Raw genomic sequence first — 24,075 nt, forward strand, 5'->3', positions numbered from 1 at the left:
ATAACGCGCGGCTGGCACTGTGAAATCGGCTAAGTCCGAATCAAGGTCACGCGCTCTGCTGCGTGTAATAGCGAGCGATCGCCGCGCAGCGGCTCATTCGCGCTGCTGCTGTCGCACAGGCAACTGCATTGAACGCTGCCAAGATGCGCTACCGACGACAACGGCGACGTGCAAGACAGACAATATACAAAACTATTGAAGACGTCGAAATGACAACATCTGCAGCTGACAAGATATTTCACATTTGGAAATTATTGCATGAGTTCCTCTATGATACACAACCCTGTACACACTGGAGCATTGACCTTGTTAGTTTCTCTGTCGTCTACAACTCGTACACTCCCCCCACCCCCCTCCCCCCTTTCTTGGCAACTGAAGGATCGATGACACCCTGCTGAAGCATACACTTAATTTCTTGGTCAATGGCAGGTCTTACTAACCATGGAATTGAATAGTGACCTTGGCGGTAGAAGCGGTCTCATATTAAGATGGCAGACATAACCTTGAATCATTCATTGTTTCTGTTCAAACGTCTGGGCAAAATTTTTGTAACATCTGAAACAGATCCATCTTCTGGAAGGGCAATAAGGTGTGGTGTCACAGCCAGACACCACACGTGCTAGGTGGTAGCTTAAATCGGCCGCGGTCCTGTAGTACATGTCGGACCCGGGTGTCGCCACTGTGTTATCGCAAACCTAGCGCCACCACAAGGCAGGTCTCGAGAGACTGACTCGAACTCTGCCCAGTCGTACGGACGACAGAGCTAGCGACTAGACGTACGAAGCCTTTCTCTCTCATTAGCCGAGAGACAGAATAGCTTTCAGCTAAGATAATGGCTACGAACTAACAAGGCGCCATTAGCCTTACAGTGATTGTAATTAGAGTCTCACTTGTGTTCACCATAGAGATGTACAAGAAGAAATTAAAGATAAGTATATTAGAAGCTCCGTTCTTTTCTTCATAGCATTAATTACGTATCCTGTTCCAGTACTTCACGCCCGTCTGCTTTAGTCTCGCGTGCCTTTTTAAGCCACCTCTATCTACAAGGTGTTGGCCCAGCTGCCGACACATCATAAGGCATTAGTTTCCACTATTTTGTCTCGAATCTTTTCCTGTAATGTTAAACTTTCACTGATGACTTTTGCGAGGTACTCGACTGGAGGTGTTCGTTATACACAGTACTCTTCACCATTTTCGCTCGGGCGCCTCTGACATATGCCTACACTAACTAACGATAGGAATTCATGTCGGGTTTGATCGTCTTTGACAAGGCACAACACTTCTCCCTGTCCCTGTTGGTTAGGATCTTTTGTACGACCACTGTTCTGAAGCTGTATTCCCTGCAGACACATTGGACAATCCAAGTTAATACAGCAATGAAATGGTCGACCTATTCCACGGAGTGGCCACGAATACGAGAGCTCCTACCTGCGATTCCGCACGTCTCCACGTCGACCATCTTCTGCACTGATTCTGTACAACCGCCCGCCATACAGACACCACTTCACGGCCATTACTTTCGCCATTGCTGGATGGATACATGGTCTCCCGGTACCATTTCCTCAGCATCTTCACACCTCCAAAATGAATATTTTGTCTGCTACCCTCTTAAGATGATAAGTATTTTGTCTATTGAGCTTATGTATGGAAGCTATTCAATAAAGAATCATTATAATTTCTTTATGGTCATAATTTCTCGTGCTAGGATTTTAATCTTGTAATATTCTGTTAGCTTAATGAGTAACAAACAAGCCATACTGATTTCATTGTTGGCTCTCCTAGTTTCATTGTTGACACTCCTGTCTCCCGCCTGTAGGAGGTGGGCAAGCTGGCACATGTTGGAGTATTGCCTAGTGTAGCAATGGCTGTGACGCACGACGAACAATACGCAGCTTTGAAATTTTACTTTCGTCTGAAAAGACTTTCAGTTGAGGCCTTCGCTGCTTGGCAGAAGGCCAATGGAGAGTCTGTACTGCCCTGTAGCACAGCTCGAAGATCATTAAATTGTTTGAAGAGGGGATACAATGAGCTTCATAGGAAGGTGGACCCGGTGTCCCCTTTATTGCTCTTATGCAAAAAAGAAAGAAAGAAAACGCTAAAACCACTGCTGTCATTGTGAGAGAGGATCGATGAATAACTTGAGGCATGTTTGTGGACTGTGTGGGCTCCAGGACTGAGGATTTCTCAACAATACGACATTATGCTTGCGGGTTTATCTGCAGTTGAAGATGAGGTTAGAGAAAGATACGGAGTTCGCTTCGAAGGAAACTGCTGCTGCTGAGACCTGGATACATTATTTTGATTCTGAGAGCAAACAGCAAAGCTCATTGTGAAGTTCTCCTCTATCACCAACCCCCAAAAAAGCAAAAGTAGTTGCTTCTGCTGGGAAAGTTATGCTCATCTCGTCTTTTGATGTTAAACGAACAGTTTATCAATACGCTGCACCTGCACACACATTAATAACTGGACAATATTGCAATGATGTACTGGAAAATTTGCAGCTCCATATCAGGCCCAAAAGAGCTCGTACCCATGAAATGGGCTGGAGACTCCACCACGATAATGCACGGTCCCATATTGCACACGTCGTTAGCGCATACCTTGCAAAAAATCAATGAAAAGTGCATCCCTCACTTTCTCTACGGTCTGCATCCAGCGCCACCTGAGTTTCTTCTATTCTCTAATCTGAAGAAAGACCTACGTGGGAAGCCAGAAGCAGAAGTAAAGGCTGCGGGGACGATTCTGAAGGGCCTTCCAAACAATGGTTTCCAGCATCTCTTTGCAGACTGGCAGAAACGCTGGGACAAGTGCATCGCATCGAAAGGAGACTATCTCGAGGACCATCAAAATTATGAGTATGAGTAAAGGTATATTATTATATTATATTGAAGACCGAACGCACCTCATAGATGAAGACGTGGCTCCAGCGGCTGGCACTAAGGACACAGGTGGTCTGCACAGTATCTGGAAGCTCCAGCGGCGGCCGCCAACCTGGCGGCTCCTTCTGGCAGGCAAAAAACCCGTTCCGGTCACGCCCCGATTGTGGCCGAGGCGAAAAAAACGCCGCGGGAAGAAGCGGCCCAAGCAGATCCTATCGGCCGGCCGGCCCGGAACGCAGCAGTGAGACCGCAGGTCGGCGTTTGTTTTGCGATTACCGCCCCCTCCTAAATACGCCGATAAAGGCCGCGCAGCGGCGCTCTAATTTGGTGCACGGACGCCGATTGTAGTGTTTTCCAATAGCAATTAGGACCGGCGGCGAGGATATAATTTACGGCGAGTTTACCGGATGGGCGTGGAAGGGAGGAGTTCTGAAGGCAGGTAAGAAAATGAAATAAAGGGGGCAGAGCGCTTGCGTTCTTTGCAGTGCGGAGTTGGAGAGCTCCATTTCGACGTTAACTTCCACTGTCGGGCTGCAGTCTCGTGAACACCTGCTATTGTAACTAGGTGATGGACGTTTGGTGACAGATAGCCTACACAGATTTAGCTTACTTCTGACACGAGTGGCCCTAGACCTAAATCACTGACGTCGAAATGTTTTAGTATCATAGAACACAAAGCACGTATGATATAATTTGCACCTGTTTTAAATAATGCTCAAGTGACAGATTCAAGTGCTGGGACACTACACTGCGTAACAGTACTAAATGGTGACTCTTCGGAACCTCTTAATTCCCACCCTCTAAGCAAAATGAGGATAATGGAATGTAGTCGAAGTAAGTCGGATGATGCTGAGGGAATTAGATTAGGAAATGAGACACTTTAAGTAGTAAATGAGTTTAGTTATTTGGGGAGCAAAATAACTGATGATCGTCGAAGTAGAGAGGATATAAAATGTAGGCTGGCAATGGCAAGGAAAGCGTTTCTGAAGAAGAGAAATTTGATAACATCGAGTATAGATTTAAGTGTCAGGAAGTCGTTTCTGAAAGTATCTGTATGGAGTGTAGCCATGTATGGAAGTGAAACATGGACGTTAGACAGTTTAGACAAGAAGAGAAGATTTCGAAATGTGGTGCTACAGAAGAATGCTGAAGATTAGATGGATAGTTCACATAATGACGAGGTACTGAATAGAATTGGGGAGGAGTTTGTGGCACAACTTGACTAGAAGAAGGGATCGGTTGGTAGGACATGTTCTGAGGCATCAAGGGATCACCAATTTAGTATTGGAGGGCAGCGTGGAGGGAAAAAATCGTAGAGGGAGACCAAGAGGTGAATATACAAAGCAGATTCAGAAGGATGTAGGTTGTAGTAGGTACTGGGAGATGAAGAAGCTTGCACAGGATAGAGTAGCATGGAGATCTGTATCAAACCAGTCTCAGGACTGAAGACCACAACAACAACAACGACGCTTAAGTTTTGAATTTGGCTCAGACGTGAGTACAACTTTCCTCTCTAATTTTGTATTTCCATGCTTGTGATTGGAGATATGGAGGACTTCGCATCTCGTGGTCGTGCGGTAGCGTTCTCGCTTCCCACGCCCGGGTTCCCGGGTTCGATTCCCGGCGGGGTCAGGGATTTTCTCTGCCTCGTGATGGCTGGGTGTTGTGTGCTGTCCTTAAGTTAGTTAGGTTTAAGTAGTTCTAAGTTCTAGGGGACTGATGACCATAGATGTTAAGTCCCATAGTGCTCAGAGCCATTTGAACCATTTTTTTTGACTTCGGTCGTTCACTTCTGTAAGAAAATAAAACACCTACAACCGTCCGGATGACGTCATTTATTTTATGGCTGCCAGTTTAGGAGCTTCACTGAACCGTCTTCAGGCCTTACCTGATGCTAATGGGGTTAACACGATGCATCAGTGGCTGACATCTATAACTACCTGTGTAAACGCGATGTTGTCTCTCCAACCATCAACTGTCCAGATTCCTCTGTAATTATTCAAAAGCCGGCCGCTGGTGGCCGAGCGGTTCTGGCGCTACAGTCTGGAACCGCGCGACCGCTACGGTCGCAGGTTCGAATCCTGCCTCGGGCATGGATGTGTGTGTTGTCCTTAGGTTAGTTAGGTTTAAGTAGTTCTAAGTTCTAGGGGACTTATGACCTCAGCAGTTGAGTCCCATAGTGCTCAGAGTCATTTGAACCATTTTTGAATTATTCAAAAGCGTGGTGCCTATGACTTGAGCCTCGGGGTCGACGAAACTTCGGTCAGCAAGGTGTAGACAGATGCGGAAAAAAGGCACAGATCAAAAGTTCATGTGATGTATAAGGTGGTTTAAAAATATCATGCTGACAACACATTTAACCACAGTTGGGCCCAGTGCCCCTCCGGTCGTCACACCCTCTCTTGCCCAGATTTCATCTCTTCTTTTTACGCCAGTATCAAAGGTTGTGGAGAACATTTCCCTGTTGCGTGTCGCAGTGCAAACTGTCGTTTTCGACAGCTGAATGTGTGGGAATGAACGCCCCAGCAGAAGGGGTGAATTCATTGACGCCATTTGTACCACGCACTGCGGCCTTTTCGTGCCGAAGCTGAGTGGCTGTACGACTGGAATGTTTTCCTAGGTGACTCACAAGAAAATCGCGTGATTTCAACACTGAACGTCGCGGATCTGACCTCCATCGCAGAGGCTTCAAACGAAGAGGTGAAATGTGGACAAAAGGAAGTGTGACGACGTTTCGATCGTGGGACACTTCCACAGCAGCGTTGATCAGAATTGTGGTGAGGGTAGGTGCAACTGTGACAGCATTAACGCATTTTACACGCCACGTGAAATGCTGATCTGTGGCCTTTTTCAGCATGTGTTGACGTTTGAGGCGTTGTCGAGCCCGGGGATGACATCGCAGGGCTCTATGCTTTTGCATCATTACAGAGGAAGGCTGTACGCACCTCTGAGCCAAATTTCAAACTTCAGCGTCGCAAAGAGTGTGAATTACGAGGTTTCGAGAAAGTGGTCCTTTAATTTTGTATATTTTTTAAAATCCAACCTTAGTGTTTACTACATAAAAAGTGTTATCTCAGCAGATATGCTAAGTTTTATTCGTACTTATATGAAGCTTACATTTATGAACTTATTACTGTAAAAATTAGTAATTTAGATTAAGTATACCATGATTTCTATTTTTGGTACTCTTTCTCCAACTCCCAAATCTTCTACACAGAGTTTCACATTGCTCACTTTTAATATTGTTTTGTATGTTCCCCTTTCAACGTTTATCTCCTACACAGAGTGTATCATAGTTAACAGCGAAAACTGACACAGTGAAAATATACAATAGGTGCAAAAACCATAGTTTAATCATGTTACTGGTTGTTGAGCTCCGTGGCCGCGGCTTAAGTAATACAGCAACCAGTCACATTTTTAAGTATTTTCAAAATGTTCAAATGTGTGTGAAATCTTATGGTACTTAACTGCTAAGGTCATCAGTCCCTAAGCTTACACACTACTTAATCTAACATATCCTAAGGACAAACACACACACCCATGCCTGAGGGAGGACTCGAACCTCCGCCGGGATCAGCCTCACAGTCCATGACTGCAGAGCCTTAGACCGCTGGGCTAATCCCGCGCGGCATGCTGTATTTTCATTTATGCTAATATGCGTTTCGAGCTTTCGCCCATCTTCAGTTGGCGTAACACATATTTGATTCTCTAGTAAGTACATCGTTAAAACGTCGACAAAAATCTGGATCTTGCAACAGGTCAGCGCAAAATTAACAATTTGTTTAGCTACGACACCTTATGAGTTTTAGATTCAGAAGGAAAAGTCAAATGTTTGTGACAACCATGATTATTAATTTAATTTGTGGTGTGCTATTATGCTCAAATGGTTCAAATGGCTCTGAGCACTATGGGACTTAACATCTGAGGTCATCAGTCCGCTAGAACTTAGAACTACTTAAACCTAACTAACCTAAAGACATCACACGCACCCATGTCTGAGGCAGGATTCGAACCTGTGACCGCAGCGGTCGCTCGGTTCCAGACTGTAGCGCCTAGAACCGCTCGCCCTCCACGGCCGGCTGCTATTACGTCTCAAGTGGCAACGGCCTTGCCGCATTGGCAACACCGGTTCCCGTCATCACCGAAATTAAGCGCTATCGGGCTGCGCTAGCACTTGGAGGGTGACCATCCGGTCTGCCGAGCGTTGTTGGCAAGCGGAGTGCACTCAGCCCTTGTGAGGCAAACTGAGGAGCTACTTCATTGAGAAGTAGCGGCTCCGGGCTCGGAAACTGACATACGGCCGGTAGAGCGTCTAGCACTTACCACCACTTCCAAAGTAGGTTCGAAATCAGATTAATAATGTTGCTCACGCAGCATATGTTCGCTTTATCGGGCAACAACAAAGTGGATGGTATCGTCAGAATGGAAATAATGAAGTCACTGTAAAAAGTCATTAACTTTGGCACTTATCTTGAATGGATTCCCACGTAGATCTCGTCGAAGTTGTTATGTCTCATCTTGTTGATTCTATGGTGATCCCACTTTGACTGCTAGAGGGTCCAGATCTGTATTTTAGCAATATTTGAAGACCTAACAAATGCGTTTTTCAGGAAATTCTTAATGATCAAACAATCCCAGATCAGAACAATGGTATGGTAGAAATAATTTTTGACTTGGTGTTCACGATCCACATTTTTGTTAAACTTCTTGTGAATTCACATATACTTCTTAATTGTCACATCATCAAGAAAACAGTTTTGTATCAATCTTCATATATTTAATTTCCACTTTCACGAAACACAAGACTTGACTGTTCTTTTACAAAGCGAAATAACAACTTAACTTCTGCAAAGCGAAACAAAGACTGCTCTGTGCGCATTCGCGCCAAAACGGTTACAAGTAAGTCAAAGATTATGACAGTCTCACAGAAATGAACAGACACAAAAAGCATATCACTGTAATATATCGATACATCGGAGTACCTATACATTAATAAAACCAAATGTGAATATTGTCACAAAAATATGTCTGTTACTTGAAACTTCCTGGCAGATTAAAACTGTGTGCCCGACCGAGACTCGAACTCGGGACCTTTGCCTTTCGCGGGCAAGTGCTCTACCAACCGAGCTACCGAAGCACGACTCACGCCCGGTCTCACAGCTTTACTTCCACCAGTCTTGGTAGAGCACTTGCCCGCGAAAGGCAAAGGTCCCGAGTTCGAGTCTCGGTCGGGCACACAGTTTTAATCTGCCAGGAAGTTTCATATCAGCGCACACTCCGCTGCAGAGTGAAAATCTCATTCTGGTTGTCTGTTACTTGGCAGAAAAGTAGTACGATATCACTGGTATCGAGAACTGGGGTTGGACTGCCGTAATGGTCACGTAAATAAAGAACCATTACAAGCGGTGTGCTGACCACATACCCCTCCATATCCACATCCAGTGACGCCTATGGTCTGAGGATGACACGGCGGCCGGTCGGTACGGTTGGACCTTCATGCGCTGTTCAGGAGGAGTTTTAGTTTTATTATGTCTCAGACTAACCGCAACATGAGCCATGTTTCCTGTGCTATGACTGGCTACCGTGGCCACGTGACCAAGGCTGTGACTGGCTGACAGAACCAGTCGGTGCAGCCGCCATACTGATTCCTGTGTTTGGAAAGCTAATTCGGTGGTTTTCGTATTTATACTTGCGTACTACGAAAATATTCAGTTTAATTGACACACTGCATTGAAGATCTCTCCAAAAACGTGTCATTTTTAGTACGGTTTGTTGTGTCAAATTGTCGGGAAATGTTGCGTCGGCTACAAAATCGGTACCAAACACGAAGATTCGGATGGCCCAGTACTGAGCTGCTTTCGGGCTTCCAACAGACTGACGTCTCTCGTTATCGAAGTCGCCATATGGCAGTGTAAAGTGTGGCGGGACGCGTTCTTGACGCCGTGGCGGAGCACAGCCTTGTGCAGTTGTACTGTATAGCGAGCGGCCGTAGTGCGTCTGTGTGTGTGGGAGCGGACACCTGTAGGGGCCGCGACCCGGCCATCCGGTGGCACGCACTTCCGCGACCGCTATAGGCCGACAGCACTTCACACCGCCTCTGCAGAGAGCGGTCGCCTTCCGCCTCGCCCTGCGCACCTGGCCACTGCCCTGTCTTCACGCGTTCACTTCATAGTCCAACCTGCTTACGTAACCAAGTTAACACGGGTTCCACAGCCTTTTTTGTACCAACAAGCATTTCACCATTCACCAGTACACTCGCTTTACAGGAGTAACCCATCGCCAGACTCCTTCAACAAAGAAGACGAAGTAAATGCTCCACAATTCGAACCAAGGACAGCTGCCAACACGAACGTTGCAGAAGTAAATACCATCTGTGTAGCGAAGTAGCTTGAATTACGTAATAACGGCAAGTCCTTCCCTCCAGATAGTAGTGGAAGGTAAGGCAAAGCAGCCAGACCGGGAAAAGTGGACAGTGCATTTTTTTTTTGGTCCTGAACAGTGCTGCTGCCTGCCGAGAAGTGGGCAAACTAGTTCTAACATGCATCTTAGTTGTTTCTAGTGAGTCTGGTGGAGGAAGCATGTTCCGCTATTTTTTTGGTACAACTTTTCTTATTTTCAGTCGTCTTACGTAAGTCATTTACATTATTCTTGTTACATACATGACATGTACGTAAAGTAACACCTTTTTACCGTACCAATATTCGAACGTCTTCTGGCCTCTAAAAGTAGCTCCTTGTTATTGCTCTCGTATTGATAATTTCTTCTGGAAACTGCTATTGCCGACAGCACATCACACCAGAAGATCCAGCCGGCAGTGGTGGCCGAGCGGTTCTAGGCGCTACAGTCTAGAACCGCGCGACCGCTACGGTCGCAGGTTCGAATCCTGCCTCGGGCATGGATGTGTGTGATGTCCTTAAGTTAGTTAGATTTAAGTAGTTCTAACCTCTAGGGGACTGAAGACCTCAGAAGTTCCCATAGTGCTCAGAGCCATTTCAACCATTTTTGAACCAGAAGAGCCAACGGAGAGCAGCGCGCTTCGTTACAGGATCATTTAGTAATCGCGAAAGTGTTACGGAGATGAAAGATAAACTCCAGTGGAAGACTCTGCAAGAGAGACGCTCAGTAGCTCGGTACGGGCTTTTGTTGAAGTTTCGAGAACATATCATCACCGAGGAGTCAAGCAGTCTATTGCTCCCTCCTATGTATACCTCGCGAAGAGACCATGAGGATAAAATCAGAGAGATTAGAGCCCACACAGAGGCATACCGACAATCTTTCTTTCCGCGAACAACACGGGACGGGAATAGAAGGGAGAACCTATAGAGGTACTCAAAGTACCCTCAGCCACACACCGTCAGGTGGCTTGCGGAGTATGGATGTAAATATAGATGTAGATGGTGTCCGATGGGTAAAGTGGCCACGCTACTCTTCGGGAAAATGTAGCCAAGGTATTTACGCAATAACAGGTAGTTACTTCCATACGTCACTCATATTGACATCTAAACTCTTTGATGCACAAAGGTATCGTCCATCATTTTATACTTTTGTAACGCTTTTGAAATAATTACATTATGTTATTTAAAACCATATTTCTTAGGCTAAATTTGGCGTAATAGAAAAGGTTTGAAAAGAGTCTGCTCCAGCCGCGCGGAGAGGCCGCACGGTTTGAGGCGCAATGTCACGGATTGCGCTGCTCCTTCCGCCGGATGTTCGAGTCCTTCCTTGGGCATGGGTGTGTGTGTGTTGTTCTTAGCACAAGTTAGTTTAAGTAGTGCGTAAGTCCAGGGACCGATAACCTCAGCAGTTTGGTAACTTAGGAATTCACACATACAGAGTCTGCTCCAGCCGCTTGGTTTTGTTTCAGACAGTAGGCATCAAGAGCCTAAAAATATATCCTAAAATCAGAACAATAAATATGGGATGCTGTTGCGATGGTGCTAGCCACCTCTCGGCCCTACGTAGGGAAAAATGGACACCATAATAAGCCTTTAGACAAATGCATATAATAATACGTAGATTAGCGGTAAGGTTCTATCAGTAACCATGGTTTGGTGGAAATCAAATTTCCCTTTAGAGGGGCACTTTACCCCACCTTCCCCTGTACCAGTTACTTTCAGAGTTTACTGATACAATAGCCCCATACTTGTCAATCATATACAACCGCTCGATCGATGAAAGATCCGTACCTAAAGACTGGAAAATTGCACAGGTTACACCAATACTTAAGAAAGGAAATAAGGGTAATCCGCTGAATTACAGACCCATATCACTAACATCGATATGCGGTAGGATTTTGTCGCATATACTGTCTTCGAATATTATGAATTACGATAAAGAAAATGATCTATTGACAAATAGCCGACAAGGTTTCAGAAAATATCTTGTGAAACACAACTAGCTCAATATTCGCAGGGTGTAAATGGGTGATGTCGACAGGAAATCTCCAGTTGATAAACACACATCAAAAAAGTTTTGCATCACATCGGTTCCGAGAGTTACGGAATCTGTACAGAAAATTGGTATAGTGATCAAAATAAACATAATTTCCGCCATTTTTATTGCTCATGAAAACCACACATTGCATGTTTTACCACCATACAGCGAGACCTCCAGAGGTGGTGGTCCAGATTACTGTACACACCGGTACCTCTAATATCGAGTAGGACGTCCTCTTGCATTTATATGTATTAGTCGTGGCATACTATCCACAAGTTCAAGGCACTGTTGGTCCAGATTGTCCCACTCCTCACTCGACGTAGATCCCTCAGAGTGGTTGGTGGGTTAAGTCGTCCATAGACAGCCCTTTTCCATCTTTCCCAGGCATGTTCGATAGCGTTCATGTCGGGAGAACATGCTGGCCACTCTAGTCGAGCGATGTCGTTATCTCGAAGGAAGTCAATCACGATGTGGGCGCGAATTGTCCTCCATGAAGACGAATGCCTCTCCAGTATGCTGCCGATATGGTTGCACTATCGATCGGAGGACTGCATCCACGTATCGTACAGCCGTTACGGCGCCTTCCGTGACCACCAGCGGCGTACATCGGCCCAACATAACGCCACCTCAAAACAGCAAAACCTCCACCTTGCTGCACTCGGTGGACGGTGTGTCTAAGGCGTTCAGCCTGGCCGGGTTGCCTCCAAACACATCTCCGACGATTGTCTGGTTGAAGGCATATGCGACACTCATCGGTGAAGAGAACGTGATGCCAATCCTGAACGGTCCTTCGGCATGTTGTTGGGCCCATCTGTACCGCGGCTGCACGGTGTCGTGTTTACAAAGATGGACCTCGCCGTGGACGTCGGGAGTGAAGATGGGCATTATGCAGCCTATTGCGCACATTTTGAGTCGTAACACGACGTCCTGTGACGTTGCTGTCAGAGTTCCTCGGAGCCATAATCCGTAGTCATCGGTCATCCACAGCAGTAGTAGCCGTTGGGCAACCTGAGCGAGGCATGTCATCGACAGTTCCTGTCTCTCTGTTATCTCCTCCATGCCCGAACAACATCGCTTTGGTTCACTCCGGGAAGCCTAGACACTTGCCTTTTTGAGAGCCCTTCCTGGCACGAAGTAACAATGCAGACGCGATCGAACCACGGTAGTGACCGTCTATGCACGACTGAACTACAAACAACGCTAGCCGTGTACCTCCTTCCTGGTAGAACGGCTTGATCTGATCGGCTGTCGGACCCCTTCCGTCTAATAGGCGTTGCTCATGCACGGTTGATTACGTCTTTGGCGGGTTTAGTGACATCTCTGAACAGTCAAAGACACTGTGTCTGTGATACAATATCCACAGTCAACGTCTATCTTCAGGATTTCTGGGAACTGGGGTGATGCAAAACTTTTTTTGATGTGTGTATATTTCTCGGTTTACATGACGCTTTTGACACTGTTCCTCACAAACAGACCTCTAATCAGACTGCATACCTATGGAGTACCGCTTCAGTTGTGCGACTGGACCCGTGTATTCCTGTCAGAAAGGTAATCGACGGAAAATTATCAAGTAAAATGGAAGTGATATCTGGCGTTCCCCAAAGAAGTGGTATAGGCCGTTAGACCTTCCTAATCCATATAAACGGTTTAGGAGACAGTATGAGCAGCTTTCTTAGATTGCTTGCATATGATGCTACAGGGTGTTTCAAAAATGACCGGTATATTTGAAACGGCAATAAAAACTAAACGAGCAGCGATAGAAATACACCGTTTGTTGCAATATGCTTGGGACAACAGTACATTTTCAGGCGGACAAACTTTCGAAATTACAGTAGTTACAATTTTCAACTACAGATGGCGCTGCGGTCTGGGAAACTCTATAGTACGATATTTTCCACATATCCACCATGCGTAGCAATAATATGGCGTAGTCTCTGAATGAAATTACCCGAAACCTTTGACAACGTGTCTGGCGGAATGGCTTCAAATGCAGATGAGATGTACTGCTTCAGCTGTTCAATTGTTTCTGGATTCTGGCGGTACACCTGGTCTTTCAAGTGTCCCCACAGAAAGAAGTCAAAGGAGTTCATGTCTGGCGAATAGGGAGGCCAATCCACGCCGCCTCCTGTATGTTTCGGATAGCCCAAAGCAATCACACGATCATCGAAATATTCATTCAGGAAATTAAAGACGTCGGCCGTGCGATGTGGCCGGGCACCATCTTGCATAAACCACGAGGTGTTCGCAGTGTCGTCTAAGGCAGTTTGTACCGCCACAAATTCACGAAGAATGTCCAGATAGCGTGATGCAGTAATCGTTTCGGATCGGAAAAATGGGCCAATGATTCCTTTGGAAGAAATGGCGGCCCAGACCAGTACTTTTTGAGGATGCAGGGACGATGGGACTGCAACATGGGGCTTTTCGGTTCCCTGCTGCACTAGCTGCGCGTTGCCCTCTGTGGTTGCCGTACGCGGTCGCCCTACCTTTCCAGCACGTTCATCCGTCACGTTCCCAGTCCGTTGAAATTTTTCAAACAGATCCTTTATTGTATCGCTTTTCGGTCCTTTGGTTACATTAAACCTCCGTTGAAAACTTCGTCTTGTTGCAACAACACTGTGTTCTAGGCGGTGGAATTCCAACACCAGAAAAATCCTCTGTTCTAAGGAATAAACCATGTTGTCTACAGCACACGTGCACGTTGTGAACAGCACACGCTTACAGCAGAAAGACGACGTACAGAATGGCGCACCCACAGACTGCGTTGTCTTCTATATCTTTCACATCACTTGCAGCGCCATCTGTTGTTGAAAATTGTAACTACTGTAATTTCGAAAGTTTGTCCGCCTGAAAATTTACTGTTGTCCCAAGCATATTGCAACAAACGGTGTATTTCTATCGCTGCTCGTTTAGGTTTTATTGCCGTTTCAAATATACCGGTCATTTTTGAAACACCCTGTATAATTTACGTTCAAGTGAGGTCATCAAAAGATCAAAACGAATTTCAAAATGACTTAGGCACAATATCTGTATGGTGCGAAAAGTAGCAGTTGTCTCTGAATAAGGGAGAGTGTGAGATCATCCACATGAGTACTAGAAGAATTCCGTTAAATTTCGGTTACACAATAAGTCACACAAATCTAAAGGCTGCCAGTTCACTTTACAATTAGGAACAATTTATGTTGGAACGATCACGTAGATAATACTGTCCGAAAGGCAAACTAAAGAAAGTTTTATTGACAGGCCACTTAGAAAATGCAACAAGTCTACTAAAGAGACTGCCTACACTTCGGTTGTCCGTCCTCTGATAGAGCATTGCTGTGCAGTATGGGATCCTTACCAGGTGGGATTGATGGAGGACATCGAAAAAGGCCGAAGAATGGCAACTCGTCGTCCATTATCTGGCGGCAATCATTAAAACAAAGGCGTTTTTCGCTGCAAGAAGATCGTCTCACGAAATTTCAATCACAAACTTTCACCTTTGAATGCGAAAATATTTTTTCGTCGCCAACCTACATTGGGAGAAATGATCATCGCAATAAAATAAAGGAGCCACAGCTCATACGGGAAGATTTAAGTGTTCATTTTTCCCATTCGTAGCTAGAGAGTGGAATGGTAGAGAAACAGTCTGAAAGTGTTTCGAAGAGCCCTCTGCCAGGCACTTGGGTGTGAACTGCAGAGCAGTCACGCGGATGTAAATGTAGATTGTGTAATGTTCAACAAAAATGTCTGCTGTCAGACGTCAATTGCACTTGGTTGGATGTAATCTAGGGGAATGCTCCTGCAAAAGCTGCGCAACGTCAGTTTACCTACAGAACTTCTCAACAGAAAGTGTCGATTACAGAATACCCGCGCACATAGGTTCGTTTGTTCTGATCAGAATGTAATTTGGTCGTGGACGATGAAAAAATTAGCTTTAATTACCAGAACCTGCCCCATCACCGTAGATTTCAACTTCGGTTTTAGGCAGATTGGCTCGTGTTCCCAGGCAGCAGATACCGGTCGTTGCGTATTTCACTCACTACTCGATAACCACAATCATTCCAGGCGTACTGAACTTTCAGTCCTAACTGCAACTGCAACATTGGGTCATGCGACAAAGGTGTAGCAGAAAATTCGTTCAACAGTTAGAAAAGGTTTTAATATTCTGTGTCTTGACGAGGAATACAGGTTGAGTTTCGACGAGAACCGACGATGCCCTTGGAGTGCTAATGATCTTTGCTGAACCAGAATGAATATCTGAATCCCGAAAGAGGGACGACGTCTACCCCTTTTCCATTTTAAGCATAAAGGACTTTAATTTTAAAAATTAAGTATTTAAAAAAAGAAGACAAGGAAAAACAGCATTGAACACTATAGTGGGGGAAACTAGTGATAGAGGGCATGTTTGGAGAGAGACAGGGTGGGCTGTAGGGGAAGATGGGAGGCCTAATAATTACGACCTCCGTCAATCACTTCCGATCTCACTTTCTTCCCTCGTCAAATCCCTTGGCGTGAAATATCCTCGGAACTGTTACCAGTCGAGCAACGACGAAAAACTACAGCTTTTGTTGAAAATTCGGATTAAAAGCCCGAACAGGCCAGTAGCGGATATTGATAATTATTTTATTTCAACAAAATCTCTCAGCTCCGTGCGGATAATGGTTTTCACGCCTAAAAACTCTTACTGGCTGTGGAACACAAAAGTAAATAAAAAATTTTACCGATAGATTCAACTCTGATATCGATAGTTTCCGATTATTTTAAAATCAAACTACGTAAACGAACCAATTTTTGAAGACTATTGGTGCGAGTAGATAATTAATTACAGACTGAAAAGGGGTTTTGTCTGGAAGGCCTAGCAAACCTTCAGAAAATTGTCAACTGTGTTTTAATGTACAGATTCGGTACTGGTTATTCAACGACTTGTTCGTGGAACGGTCGTTTGTAGTGACTGTGAATGGATCTGAACTAATGAGTATACTTACTTTACTAAAATGTAATATTCACGTAACTGAATGTCTTGAAGTTTGCTCCGTTGTCTTCTTACACAGGTACGGAAATCCGCAAGTTTTCTAGAATTCTGGAAGTGTCGTGAATATCTAAGAAATCAAATACATATGTACACTTTTAATGTTTATATTTTAAGTCTTCAAACATCGAAATAATAAAACGGAAGATGCATTCTCTTCCGTGAGCTATCAACTGTAACTACAATGTCTGATTTGTAGGACATAACGAAACACGACTTGTCTCCATTGCTCCACTAATTCGTGTCAACTGTTCACGATGAGAAAGTACAAAGATAACATTAGAAGCAAAGACGTTTACATCTTTGTTAAAGACATTAATTGATAAACACTTAGCAAACCTGGGTAGATTTAAATTTAAGATTTTTACGTTAAATCTTCAAAATTTGTTGTAAACATATATTATAAAAATAGTTACGTATGAAATAATTAATTGTGATTGGTATGGTTTTCTAAGAATTTATAAATTTGTAAAATGAAATTACCGTCTGGTTCCATAAGCCGTAAACTGCGTCTAACAATAAGCACGCGACATTTGGGCGACGTTCTATATTTTTTGACCGGCATTACCACACAATCGATTCTTCCGACACATTCATATCATTTCCGCGCATTGCATGCAATGTACGAACTTCAGACCGTATTTCCTGCGTTCATACTCGTCCAAACACTGGCCCCAACGACCGGGTTTCTCACTGCGCTCATTTGTTTTACATGAACCGCTCTGCAGGAAGTCTTGCGACCACGGGGCATTTGTATACCGTGTGACGCTCACAGAACACACATACCGTTCTTGGAGGAAGTCGTGAACCGTGCTAAGGCTGGGCAGACAAGCAGAGAATTTGCAGTCAAAAACCAGTGCGAGTAGTTGACACGTAGTTCACACGCACTCTTGAAGAAGGAAAAAAGTAGTAAATATGAGACAGATCGCTCACACGTGTTTCATCTTCCCTTTACATAGTTATGGTAAGAACTAATAACGGACGAACACAGCAAGTGGCTCAGCAATCGTATGATTGGCCGGCCGGTGTGGCCGAGCGGTTCTAGGCGCTACTGTCTGGAACCACGCGACCTCTACGGTCGAAGGTTAGAATCCTGCCTCAGGTACGGTTGTGTGTGATGTCCTTAGGTTAGTTAGGTTTAAGTAGTTCTACGTTCTAGGGGACTGATGACCTCAGAAGTTAAGTCCCATAGTGGTCAGAGCCATTTGAACCAATCGTATGATTGGTCACTCAGCTGGGGACGGTACGTGTGTGTTTAATGTCACGTCTTTGTCAATATTGTTAAAGACGGAGCATTTACTCTGATGGCCATGCATCAGGAAGAGAAGAACGTAATTTTTGGTCGAATGAGGTTTTGGAGTACCTCCGACTATTACACTACTGGCCATTAAAATTGCTATACCAAGAAGAAATGCGGATGATAAACGGGTACTCATTGGACAAATATATTATATTAAAACTAACATGTGATTACATTCTCACCCAATTTGGGTGCATAGATCCTGGGAAATCAGAACCCACAACAACCACCTCAGGCCGTAATAACGGCCCTGATACGCCTGGGCATTGCCTCAAACAGAGCTCGGATGGTGTGTACAGGTACAGCTGCCCATGCAGCTTCAACACGATACCACCGTTCATCAAGAGTAGTGATTGGCGTACTGTGACGAGCCAGTTGCTCGGCCACCATTGACTGGACGTTTTCAATTGGTGAGAGATCTGCAGAAAGTGCTGGCCAGGGCAGCAGTCGAACATTTTCTGTATCCAGAAAGGCCCATACACGACCCGAAACATGCGGTCGTGCATTATCCTGATGGAATGTAGGGTTTCGCAGGGATCGAATGAAGGGTAGAGCCACGGGTCGTAACACATCTGTAATGTAACGTCCACTGTTCAAAGTTCAGTCAATGCAAACAAGAGGTGACCGAGACGTGTAACCAATGACACTCCACACCATCACGCCGGGCGATACGCCAGTATGGCGATGACGAATACACGCTTCCAATATGCGTTCACCGCGATGTCGCCAAACACGGATGCGACCATCATGATGTTGTAAACAGAACCTGGATTCATCCGAAAAAATGACATTTTGCCATTCGTGCACCCAGGTTCGCCGTTGAGTACACCATCGCAGGCACTCCTGTCTGTGATGCAGCGTCAAGGGTAACCGCAGCCATGGTCTCCGAGCTGCTGCAAACATCGTCGAACTGTTCGTGCAAATGGTTTTTGTTATGTAAACGTCCCCATCTTGACTCAGGGATAGAGACGTGGCTGCACGATCCGTTACAGCCATGCGGATAAGATGCCTGGCGTGAAACTTCCTGGCAAATTAAAACTGTGTGTCGGACCGAGACTCGAACTCGGGACCTTTGCCTTTCGCGGGCAAGTGTTCTACCAACTGAGCTACCCAAGCACGACTCACGCCCCGTCCTCACAGCTTTACTTCTGCCAGAACCTCGTCTCCTACTTTCCAAATTTTACAGAAGCTCTCCTGCGAACCTAGCGAAAGGCAAAGGTCCCGAGGTCGAGTCTCCGTCCGGTACACAGTTTTAATCTGCCAGGAAGTTTCATATCAGCGCACACTCCGCTGCAGAGTGAAAATCTCATTCTGGAAGATGCCTGGCATCTCGACTGCTAGTGATACGAGGCCGTTGGGATCCAGCACGGCGTTCCGTATTACCCTCCTGAACCCACCGATTCCACATTCCGGAAACGTGATGGTACGCATTTCTCCTCCTTACACGAGGCATCACAACAACGTTTCACCAGACAACGCCGGTCAACTGCTGTTTGTGTATGAGAAATCGGTTGGAAACTTTCCTCATGTCAGCACGTTGTAAGCGTTGCCACCGGCGCAAACCTTGTGTGAATGCTCTGAAAAGCTAATCATTGGCATTTCACAGCATATTCTTCCTGTCGGTTAAATTTCGCGTCTGTAGCACGTCATCTTCGTGGTGTAGCAATTTTAATGGCCAGTAGTGTATTATTTCACGCAGTGTTGCTCGTCCGTTAGCACTAGCAGCCCTACAGGGTGAGTCAGCTAACATTACCGCTGGATATATTTCGTAAACCACATCAAATACTGACGAATCGATTCCACAGACCGAACGTGAGGAGAGGGGCTAGTGTAATTGGTTAATACAAACCATAAAAAAATGCACGGAAGTATGTTTTTAGCACAAACCTACTTTTTTTTAAATGGAACCCCGTTAGTTTTGTTATCACATCTGAACATATAAACAAATACGTAATCAGTGCCGTTTGTTGCATTGTAAAATGTTAATTACATGCGGAGGTATTGTAACCTAAAGTTGACGCTTGAGTACCACTCCTCCGCTGTTCGATCCTGTGTATCGGAGAGCACCGAATTACGTAGAGATCCAAAGGGAACGGTGATGGACCTTAGGTACAGAAGAGACTGGAACAGCACATTACGTCCACATGCTAACACCTTTTTATTGGTCTTTTTCACTGACGCACATGTACATTACCATGAGGGGTGAGGTACACGAACACACGTGGTTTCCGTTTTCAATTACGGAGTGGAATAGTGTCCCGACATGTCAGGCCAATAGATGTTCAAAGTGGTGGCCATCATTTGCTTCACACAACTGCAGTCTCTGGCGTAATGAATGTCGTACACGCCGCAGTACATCTGGTGTAATGTCGCCGCAGGCTGCCACAATACGTTGTTTCATATCCTCTGGGGTTGTAGGCACATCACGGTACACATTCTCCTTTAACGTACCCCACAGAAAGAAGTCCAGAGGTGTAAGATCAGGAGAACGGGCTGGCCAATTTATGCGTATTCCACGTCCTATGAAACGCCCGTCGAACATCCTGTCAAGGGTCAGCCTAGTGTTAATTGCGGAATGTGCAGGTGCACCAAATTGCTGATACCACATACGTCGACGCGTTTGCAGTGGGACATTTTCGAGCAACGTTGGCAGATCATTCTGTAGAAACGCGATGTATGTTGCAGCTGTTTGGGCCCCTGCAGTGAAGTGAGGACCAATGAGGTGGTCGCCAATGATTCATGATTCATACATTTACAGTCCACGTTCGCTGTCGCTCTACCTGTCTGAGCCAGCGAGGATTGTCCACGGACCAGTAATGCATGTTCCGTAGATTCACTGCCCCGTGGTTTGTGAAACCCGCTTCATCGGTAAACAGGTAGAACTGCAACGCATTCTCTGTTAATGCCCATTGACAGAATTGTACTCGATGATTAAAGTCATCACCATGTAATTGCTGATGTAATGACACACGATGCAGTATGCGCATAACACTGCTCGCCGACCGTCGCCCGTGTTTATTACAACACGCAACTGAACGTCGGAAGTTTCAAGCGTCAACTTTAGGTTACAATATCTCCGGATGTAATTAATATTTTACAATGCAACAAACGGCACTGATTAGGTAACTGTTTATATGTTCAGATGTGCTAACAAAACTAACGTGGCTCCATTTAAAAAAAACGTAGGTTTGTGTTAAAAAACATACTTCCGTGCATTTTTGTATGGTTTGTATTAAACAATGACACTAGCCCCTCTCCTCACGTTCGGTCTGTGGAATCGGTTCGTGAGTATTTGATGTGGTTTACGAAATATATCCAGCGGTAACGTTAGGTGACTCATCCTGTATACAGACGCGGCTGCTCTCAATCGTTAAGTGTAGGCCGTCGGCCACGTGGTTATCCGTTTATTCCCGTCGTTATGGCCGTAATCACATGGGGAACCTTACCAAATACTCGCCCAACAACAACTGACAGCTCCGACAATGGACTGCCCTTTTATATACTACCGCCATCTGTATATGTGCATATCGCTATTCCATGGCTTTTGTCAACTCAGTGTATTTCATGAAACAGATAAATAGTGAAGAATCTTTACAGTTGTAGAGTATATGAACAATTACCTCTTTGAAATGTTAGAACAATATACATGTTCTTAGATTTAGTGTTCATTTCATTGACACTCAGTGAAGTTGTCGCTATAGATGTGAACAAGCAGAAAAAATTATCATACTTTGCTTTACAAATTATTTCGGTAATTGTCTAAGTATGCAGATTTATGAATGGTTACTAATGTCTTGACCGTTGCACCCACCATCATCGAAGGAGAAAGTCTGTAATACCTGCGCATTCTGATCATATGGCTGACTTTAAGAACTGAAAGTAGGGTATTGCATAAACTTCGCATTATGTAACATTATTATTCACACAGGGCGGACGGACTAGAGCTGGCCCCGAAAATATTTCGTGTACTTTAAGGTAGGCATCTGACCGCACGTCATCCACACCTGGAGCAGATAATTTAAGTTGGGTGGCTATATTAAGGAGCATGAAATATTTTCCCGGGCAGTTCTATTTTACATCCCGTTTTATGTGTTAATAAACTCTTCTCAGAAATAGTTCAGTGGGGATCAGTCTCCAGTCATAGGGTTGATACTGTGTCGCCTCCTCAGCTACCGAAGTATTTACGTAATTAAAAATGGTATTTGAGAAATCGTCCTGCGTGTATGTTTGCTTCTCAGTCTTTTACGACGTGCCAGTTTTCCGTGCTTCATGATGCTGTTTGGTGTGTTGCAGAGTTCGTGCACCGAGGAGGAGATGGGCCCCGAGAGTTAGCACAGTGTGACGCAAAGCGTGTCCTGCGCCCTGCCGCGGCAGGACTGCTGACGTCACCTGTGACGTCGCCAGCTGCACTCGCCGTCCTCGCCCTTAACGCTGGCCGTGTGGCTTACAATAGAGGCTGTGACTAATCAGGAACTCCAGGACCGGTCTCCAGCTCCCTCGCCACTTCTCCAGAAGGAGTACACCCGTCAGCAATGGTTGTCGTCACATCCTAGAAATACTGTGCTTTACTCGCACAGTCAATTTGAAATCTTATTTGGTTAGCTATCTAAGTTTGCCCTCTTCAACGAAAAAAACTAAAAGATATCATTCTTGACTCTGTTATTAGTTATTATGTTAACTTCTCTTATTATGCCCACTGCCTCCACTGTAATTCACTCCAGTTTTAATATTTGATGGAAATGCCTTTCGAAATATTTCGTTGATCCCGTCACTGCAGCAACCAATATCTACATGCAAATATGAAATTCCTGGTTTTTAGTGTAAATTGAAAATTAATTGCAGGGTTATCAATGAGTTCCATCAAACTTGATATCAACCTGCAAACTACTTGTTATAGGTTACATATTTTGAAGTCAATGAGGAAATTTTTTCTTCCCATTGGGGAATCTGTGTGTTTCTGAAGAAGTCATGGGAATTAAGTCTAAGTTTTTTTTTTTTTTTGCACCAGAAGACACTTTTGGTATACATTTTTTGGGTTAAGTACCACAACTTCATCTGATCAAGTGTTAGTGTGACACAGTTCACAATGGAATGCAGTGACCAAAAGTTACCTTGTTTCTGTCTACTGACTGTTACATTTCTACTTCCAGTATGTACTTTGTATAATGACTAGCTGCATTTATTCCATGTGACCAAACTACCTGTGATCTATTTCATAATTACTGGGTTGACTGAACATTGCTGTTTTTATTTGTGTAAATTTGTGCCTCTTTACAATTAGGAGGACATGGATACAGTGCTCACTTGATCATTAGTAGAAGGGATGGATTCTGCTTAGCTAATGAAGAGTAATTTTGCATAATTTGAAACATGTGAAAAGTACATTCCTTGAGAGGTAATGTTACTGACAGAAATTCTAAGAGTAATTGTTATAGAACTGTAGAAGTGACAGCATGTAAACATGTACTGCTGTTCAGTTTATTTAAATGAAGAATAAAATGATACAATTTATAAAAGCTATGCAACACCGTAAAAAAATATTGTAATTTGTCAGTGTTTGTCAGTTACTCTTACACTCTAAATTCAAGTTACAGCCTAATTTTCCAAAACAGCTCTCATAATTCTCTCCCCAGTTTAACAAAGTGGTGAAACAGATAACTATATATGATGTAAGAGTTAAAATATTTGCTGGAGATGACTTATTAGAAGTGAAGAATCAACAATAGTACAACTTGGTAGCTACTTGCTACTTAACTATAGTCTCCATGAATCACTATGCATGTGGCAGGTAACAAAAGACTTATGCTTGATGTGAATGAAAAAGAACACTACCTTTTATTTTATTGTGAAATTTTCAAATCTCTTCAAGTGACTGGGGCATTCAATGCACCTAGGAAAAGAAAGCCATTAGGGGTACATCATTGCAGAGATACAAGAAGAAGACTATTATTTATAATTTTTGTGTATATAATGAAATTTATAAAAATATGTAAAATGATAGATAGAGTATTGTATATTAAGACAGATATAGAAAGCAATATAATGTATTTTATGGGATAACAAATAAAGCTTAAACAATGAAAATCTTCATACTGTCTTGAAATTAAATTCGTATTTTTGGAACCACATTTTCCAGCTTCATTATATTTCTGGTACACACAACAAGTATGCAGGGAAAGTGACAGAAAATTACTGCATATCCTATAAGAAACTAAATAATAGATTAATGAAACAGAGACAAATAAATGTTTTCAGATAGTGTACATCCGCCTTTGAGTCTGCTGTAGGCTGTTGTTAGACTGTTTGACAATGACATTTACATACCTTGGTGTTCATTGATGTATCCAGTGTGTGACAAAAATGTACAGTCTTTCAGGAGATACTTCTCAACATAAAAGAAGAACATATTTTGCATGGAAATATGTCCACAGATGGTTTATTTTGGTGTCAGA

At 44.3% G+C, this 24,075-nt stretch overlaps 1 long non-coding RNA gene across 1 annotated transcript in view; it reads left to right on the plus strand.

Moving 5' to 3' along the window:
- LOC126251547 (uncharacterized) overlaps window positions 1-23,711 on the plus strand; it is a 40,775-nt gene extending 17,064 nt beyond the window's left edge. The window contains exon 2 of the long non-coding RNA XR_007545754.1: window positions 21,917-23,711. This is a non-coding gene — a long non-coding RNA (uncharacterized LOC126251547). The remainder of the gene's footprint in view (window positions 1-21,916) is intronic.
- Window positions 23,712-24,075: the final 364 nt, after the last annotated feature.

The sequence above is a fragment of the Schistocerca nitens genome, chromosome 4, assembly GCF_023898315.1.
Source record: "Schistocerca nitens isolate TAMUIC-IGC-003100 chromosome 4, iqSchNite1.1, whole genome shotgun sequence".
Classification (NCBI taxonomy): domain Eukaryota; kingdom Metazoa; phylum Arthropoda; class Insecta; order Orthoptera; family Acrididae; genus Schistocerca; species Schistocerca nitens.